Consider the following 8537-nt stretch of genomic DNA (forward strand, 5'->3'; position numbering starts at 1 on the left):
TTAATCGTTTCAATAATTCTTGTTTCAAATACTTTGTCTTACCCAGCACTCACCTGCTTAATAAAATTATATTTCATGCAAATTTCAAGAATTGGTACAAGTGCATAATAAAATTGGAATAAGAAACTTTTAATTTAATACTGTGACTTATATAAATGAAGATTAAATTTTGAAGTAGCAATGTCTTTCTCGTTCTCGGCAATCGGTCTGATATAGATTTACTTTTGTACCAAGTCATGTAAATCTAATTCAATCCTAGGTTTAGTTAAATATATTGAAAACATTCCCGGAAAGACCGAAAGCAAAGTATACGACAATTATTCCATAACTCCACCCAATGGTAATGTATGTTTGAGACTACACAAAAAGTATGTTTGAGTAAAAGACAGAGATAATGAAATAATTGAATTATTCTGTGATTTAAAAATCAAGCATTGTTTCATTTCGCAATAATTTTATTTCCTACGCCTCGTCATATTATATGTTAAAGTTCAAACTCGCACACAATTTACCGCTTTAAAGACAATGCTCGAGCAACATGGCGCATATATCTGTTGCACACATAGGGCCCGTCCTTCTAAACGAATTACGAAACATGTCTGGTCAATCGTAATGAGAAACACAATACAAAATATATATAAACATATCAATCGGTTTAGACAGTAAAACCGTAATGTAACAATATACTTCCTTTATTTACTACAGAACTTAATTTAAAACGGTACATTGTATATTTAAATAATACAATTAAATGGTATAATAAGATGTGTACAGTATTATAAGGTAGTATAGTGTTATTATTCAAATTGGTTTATATCTTAAGGAAAGACTATGGTGTCTAAATACACTCGTGTTTCACACAAATATCAATCCGATTATCTTAACATAAATTAAATCCTACCTAGATTATATCACACATTTATATGTTTTTTTAATTAAGCGCGCTCGATAGCAAATACATGGTTAAACAGATACTTCTTTAATTAAATAAACTATATACAATCACGATACACTATGCAACAGTTACAAATTAGATTCACATAATTATATGTTTGATATATTTACATGTGTGTATTTTTTTTTTTTTTACAGTTCCTAATGGATCTTCTACTTTTGACAACCACAATGAACAGGCCTTCAGTACGTATGATCATGACGTTGACCGTTCAGCGGGCAACTGTGCAGCATTTCATCAAGGGGGCTGGTGGTATAATCAATGCTATTACATCAATCTGAATGGACGTTACGCCATGAGTTATCGTTCTTCCTACGGTCTTACTGCTAGCACCATGATGTTTAAAAGTGTGTCATAACAATGCATCTTATTTCAACTGTGTGTATTAATATTTTGCACCACCTAATACACGTTCTCAATACGACCACAAATTGTGCGCAATGACCTTACTGTCACAAACTATATAATGCAATGTCTCTTAAGTCTATATTTTAAATAAAGACAATATGTAGTTGATACTCGTTGTGGTTTCCAGTTATAATGAACTGTTGTAATGGTTCTTGTGTTATGATCTTTATATAACCGTTTAGCAGTTAAATAGTTACGAAATTCTAATGCATTCTCCTTTATTGCTTATCAATTTGAAAAATGATGCTATGAAGTTAATACTAATGTGGACTTCAATATCAAATGAATGCTTCTCGATCAAGTGTGAAGTTTGAAGCTCCTTAACACCGGTTTAAACCCTCAGTGTTTTTGTATTGACCGTTGCAAGGCGGTGACCCCGGAGTTGTTCATGGTATTTGTGCTGCTGTAATGATATGCGTATTTTGTCTTTTATTTTTGTTTTGTATACCACCGTTTTGCAACTGATTTCTAGCCATATATATAGAACAGTGTATAATATAGGATTTCTCTCATGTCTGAGCAGCTGTAGTTTCATTCTATGTGTATGACACCTGGCAATAAAGTTATTAACACGCTATGATACCAATTTGTGCTATTTTAAATATGGCAACATCTCGGCTTTTATGACACTGACTTCATTAAATTAATCATTTAAGACAAGTTTAACGTATATACAACTTTATTCAAGACAACCGTTATATCATATTGCTACATGATTAGAACATAAGAATACGGTTATACGTGAGTTTGTGTAAGGATCTACCAAATGTTGAAAGGTACATTTGTAGATTCCGAAAATCTAGTTAAAACGTCAATTATCGTCCCTAAGTTTCATGTGCATTACGCCTCATTTTCACTCATTGCATATCAACTTTTCCCTGCTGTTGCATAACATTAGGACACAATCAGTGTTTACGTTCACACCAATTTTCTTTTAAACGTTCATGTATTGCTTCTTGTTTTTACGGACATTTGTATGCTAATTATAACAACCTTGGATATTTCAGAATTCAGAAGTTACCTATATCATGTGAACATGTGTCGAGATTAATACACATAATGACTTTCTTATATATTAAATACATATTTAGAGGCGTTTTATTACTGAACTTGTGTAAAGAAACACAGTACTCCTTCATACCTAAACTGTTCCAACGATTTCTCCGGAGTCTTCTCCGTCGTCGGACGGAAGATGCCGGCGGCGCCATGGCTGGCCTTCTCCGCCGTGAATATGTCGGCGATCATGGTCACGTGGCTGCCCGATGTTCCCCTAGGATGCACACGGTGGTCGAGAGGCTATTGGCACCCGCCACTAGGATTATGATATATTGTACATAACCGGAAGCGATTTCATTTGCGGGCACTGTTACATGAAATGTACGCCCCATGCAGTAAAATACCACCTTCCATTTGAACATTAATTAGCTTAACAAGTGGAATTTAAAATGCACGCGCTGTACACATACATAATACCACACAACGTTACAACAATAAATACATTTAAACGTTGCATCGTACATAGCATAAGATACTTATATACAATACGATGTATAAGTGCATTAAACAAATACTCATCGCATTGTTTCTCTTAATTAACCGTGTGATGAAACACATTCTAATATAATACAGCATAAGTCGTGAACAGATCCCAAAACAAAAGCTTTAGTTCAGTGCTTTTTAATTTGTGTGTACAAATAAACCTACTCTGATCAACTGTACAATCACAGAGCAAGGTGCCTGATATTGAGTTATTTATAGATATCGCATAGACTTATCAATATCGGCCTCGCTCTGATAAAACGGGACAATGTGCAAGTTTCGTTTTTTATATAAGCCCGTTGACTCTGCACGGACTAATCACGCACTGAAAAGTCCATTTGTATGGTATTTATCGTTTAAAGGAAGTCTCTTCGTAGCGAATATCCAGTTAATGCAGACTCCACAAGCTAATTTGGAACAACACTTACGCATGCGCATTAAGCCCCGTTTTCAAAGAGCGCGGCTTGTATACATTTCTACCAGAGACTCTGTAAACGCTTTTTATACCAGCAGACTGAGATTTATGAAGAAGGCGAATAAATTTGTACGCTTTAACGGTGACATTGTTTTCATTCATACATCCTGGTTTTGCGTCCCTTCAATTACGAACAATGTCAAATGCTTAACTTATAAAGGGCTAGGTTAAGCCTCTCACATTATTCAGTAAGCACATAAGAGCCATGATTAAAAACAATAAGCTTTATAACAATGCATGTACATATATTTCAGGCGAAAAACAATCACGTTTCAATAGCTGTAAACTGGCACAAATAAGATCCAATAACCTCTTAGCATTGTCCTTGTTAACCCCACTCGCCATGTTGTAAACATTTTATCATAATCTTATGAATCGGTGTCTATTAAACCATAATACTCAATAATATAATAAATAACTAAATTTTAGTCTACGACATAGCATCCAGCACACATCCGTTTCCTATCTTTTTAAGCACCTCTTCAGTTAAGATTTAATTATTTACGTAAAAGGGAGATAACTATTCGTTTAAGATTAAAAAACACCTCCCAACGATTCCCTCCCTAAAATTTTAAATGTAAAATAAAGTCTAAAATATGCACAGGAAATCGTCAAATTAGAAACGAATTGTCAACCATCGCGCATAGATTTGACTGGACCAGCATACCTCGATTAAATCCCTGCCGTTATACCCAACCACGTGATGATAGCCGAGGTACAAACATGTTCCCGTTGCTATTATAACGTTTTTAATTTAAGTTATTAGTTTTTCATTATGAACCTAAACGTATATACAATTTTAATATAAAAGAAAATTATGTTACTTTGTCATAATTTAAGACTTATACAAACAGATCCGTCCAGATTGAAGGATTTGTTTGAGATCCATATATTATTTGTGAGATCATGGAACGACATCTGCGTGGACATTCAGGAATTGTGGTTTGTAAGATATCTGGTTTAACGAAAATCACGCAGAACTTCGAAATTGTTTCAATCGGTTCAATTATGTACGTATGTAAGCATTTTGATGAGGAAAATAAAACGTCTGGATTAAAAAAATATGAATTTTAAATAATAAAATATGTCAAATTCCATTTGAAAGTATTACAAATATGTTACACATATACAAACATTCTGCGCATAGCCATGTAAACACATACTATTTTACTATTTCAAGTTGATTTCTTAAAACATAATTAAATGGATTCTGAATACTTGAGATAAACGTTGTCTGTACAGATACTTTTAATTGATCATTCAAAATCGTTAATGTTTAATCGATCTCAATGCGTTTTGTTTGTAAGCAGGTCAATACATTATTTAAGAAACAATTTCACATTGTCACGTTATGTCATTTAAATATTTAAATATACAAATACAATATTTGCAACTACAAATAAATGCAAACATATTTAATACAGAAATACGTTTGGTAATAACAGGACAACAACAATCATGATATTTCAAAATATAACATAAAAGTATACACTTTTAAAAACTTTGTTCTACAACATTCGTCAACAGTTCCAGTCACTTTCATGACCCAGGAACTTAAGAGGAGCGTTCTGTTCGTCGATGATTATATTCAAGGTCAGGTCGACCTTGAAGCGTGGTGACGTAGAAGCTCGCACATATTCCCTGAATGATCTGCCGGTTTTCGTTCACGCAAGGCGAGTTGCTTGTCTTGCAGAAATGTGAAATAGGGCACGCTGAAGTTGAATGTTTTGAAGCAATGAAATCGGGTACACGAATATTATGATATCGATTGCCTAAGGGGCGTGCAGACGCTTCTTAAACTAAACATACATATGTATGTAAAGCATCATGGAATGGAACAAGGCACATTTTCTCTTGATTGTCAGTTAGGTATTTAGAAACACTGTTATAATGATAAAATCGTTAAAAAAATATCGTGACAAAATTATTTTTTTGTATAAATTCCCGTGGGATTAGAACTAACGCCTAAACATTCGCCTTATTCAATTATTTTTTCTGTTCCCTACCGGTGAAACCGGAGTTGACTTATGGTTTGCACTCCGTCTGTGTGTCTGTCTTTCTGTCAGTCTGTGTGTCAGTCTGTCAATCCGTCACACCTTTCTGGATCTTGCGATAACTTTAAAAGTTCTTAATATTCTTTCATGAAACTTGAAATATGGATAGATGGCAATATGGAGATTATGCACGTCATTTCATTTTGTTCCTACGTCAAAAATTATGGTTTCTATGGCAACAAATATTAAAAAAATAATTACTGGCAATGGTGGTGTATCACCGGTAGGGGACCATATTGCTTGGCAATCTCTTGTTTATATGCTAATTTCCGGTTAACGCTGGTGCGCATACGTACAGAGGTACTGGAGGGACTCCTTCATTCATGCCGATTTAACTCTTACTACTTTAACCGCCATTATACTCAATTTGTTCTATTCTATTATAATAAATACTGTAATTTGCTACATTTAAGCTATAACAATGTTATTTTAATAATCTCTTTTTTTACATTTTGTCTCATGATGGATTATATGTCCCCCAGTCTATACTTGGAGATATATTGTTTTTGCCCTGTCTGTGTGTTGGTTAAATTGTTGGTTTGTTTGCGTTAAACTTAAACATTGACCATAACTTTTGCAATATTGAAGATAGAAACTTGATATTTGGCATGCATGTGTATCTCATGGAGCTGCACATTTTGTGTGGTGAAAGGTCAAGATCAGGGTCATCCTTTAAGGTCAATTGGGGAAATAGTGTTTCACAAATATGTCTTCGGGTAATGAAACGATTGGACTTTATGTATTTCCAGCCTTCTTTTTCACCGCCGCCTCAGATCCAGCAATCCTTATACCCTCCATTTTCTACCTTGCAGCAGACTTTTCAATAACCCAACTTTGTTAGCGACCGCTAGAGGTAGATGAATATCAAGGCCATTCCAATTTTCCATATGTTTCCCACACAAGTCTTCTGTTGCAGATCGTTTGGTCTGTGATTCTAATCGAACCAATATTGTTTTTCATTCAGTTCCTTCTGTTGCTTTTATTGAAACTGGCTCCATGGTTTCTACTGTATCAAGTTTATTTACCAGTCTCTTTCAAAAAAAAGAAACCTCTGTGATATATCAAGCTGGGGTATTGATTTAAATGTTTCTGTTGCAAATGGAGACCAGTTAGAAATACTTAATGTTATTGAAACCTCCGTTTTTATTCAATTGTTGAATTTTGATATAGCTTTACCTGTTTTAGTTGTTCAAGACACCCAGTCTAGTCCATTTTGTCCTGTTATTTTGGGTATAAATATCATTCGCCGATGTAAGTCTGTCGCAGCTTAACTAGAGCTGCCTGATGTTTGGCCAATGGCCTTTGACACTTTGGTTTGTAAACCATCAATTGTTTTTTCCAACAATGAACACACGGTTGAAGTGAGACCTTATGAGTCAATCTCATTTAGTGTAAATGTGAGAGGGCTTAGCGATACCATTCAGAAGGTTGTCACAGTAAATTCGTCAGATGATGGTCCATTGATTGTCAGACCTCATGTGGTATAACACAAAATGGAAGGTATGTCAAGATTCCTGTTAGAGTGTGTAACATGACCGCAAAATCAGTTTTCATCAATCCAAAGACTCCAATTTGTGTTAATGAAGTCACTGTTGTTGATGACATTACTTCTTCCCCTATTTTTGCTCCTTCAGGAAATCATACTTTACAGGTTTCCAAAACTCTATAAGAACTGGGCATCAAAATTGACACTTCTAATTTGACGCCTGAACAGATTCTTAGGGCTCGACAAGTCCTTGAAAATTGGAAACATGTTTTTTTTCGACAGGTCCTACTGATATTGGCCGTTGCAACTTAGTCAAGCACCACATCACGCTTGATAACAACGCGCCCTTCAATCAGCCGTACCGTAGGATTCCCTCTGGATTGTACGAAGAGGTGCGCCAACATGTCAAGAAAATGCTACAGTGCGTTGCTATCCGTGAGAGCAATTATCCTATCTCATCAAATTATGTTTTAGTCTGCAAGAAAGATAATTCTCTTCGCTTATGTCTGGATTTCATTATACTTAACTCGAGGACAAAGAAAGATGCCTACATGCCGTTTCGATGATACAGGTGATATACTTGTTGGTTCTAGATATCTTCCAAGCTTGATTTACGATCTGGATACTGGCAGGGCGAAATTGCGGAAGACGATAAGGCAAAAACAGCATTTTCTGTTGGCAACTTAGGTTTTTATGAGTGTGAACGCATGCCTTCCGGTCTTGTGAATTCAGGCGCAACATTCCAGTGATGTATGGAAAATGTTTAAGTGATTGACTATATCATGAGTGCCTTGTATTTATGTATGAAAGTTTGGTGTTTTCAGATTCATTTGAATCCCACCTTGAGCGACTAATTTCCGTTTTTCAGAGACTTGAGGCGCATCGCCTAAAGCTAAAAGGTGCAGAGTGTGAGTTTGTCAACAACTCTGTGACGTATCTGGGGCATTTTATTTCAGATCAAGGTAATGCAACTGACCCTGAAAAGACACCTTCCATTACTTCATGGCCTTTCCCAACAAACATTACTCAGTTAAGATCTTTTCTTAGAACTGCAGGTTTTTACCGGCGTTTCATAAAAGACTATGCAAATATTACCCAGCCACTAAACTCTCTTTTAGAACGGCACAGTCCATCTACTTAAACTAAAAGAAAAACCCCCTTTCATTGATTCTGGGGCGATGCTATAAGACCCGGACAACACCTTTTCATCCCATGGGTAATCAATCAGCAGAGCGGTTGGGTACTCTGTGTTATAAGAAAAAGTCAAATTGGAAAGACTACATCTCTTCATTGGTAAAAGCATTCAATGCTACAAAGAGCAGCTCCGCTGGGTATTCCCCACATTTCTTAATGTTCAGGTGGCACCCAAGATTACCGGTTGATGCATATCTAGGCACAACTCCAGGAAATGCATGTCACTCTGCATACATTTCAAAATTGCAGGAACGCCTCAAATTCGCACACAGAGTTAATGGTGAGTGCGCCAAAAAGCGTGCAGCACAAAACAAAGCTATGCAAGAAAGTAAAGTAAAATAGAACTAGATCTGCATTAGTGATCTTGTACTTGTTAGACAAGTCAATCGGCAAGGCAGACATAAATTGGCTGACAAATGGGAAGAG

Source organism: Dreissena polymorpha, chromosome 5, assembly GCF_020536995.1.
Source record: "Dreissena polymorpha isolate Duluth1 chromosome 5, UMN_Dpol_1.0, whole genome shotgun sequence".
NCBI classification, from domain to species: domain Eukaryota; kingdom Metazoa; phylum Mollusca; class Bivalvia; order Myida; family Dreissenidae; genus Dreissena; species Dreissena polymorpha.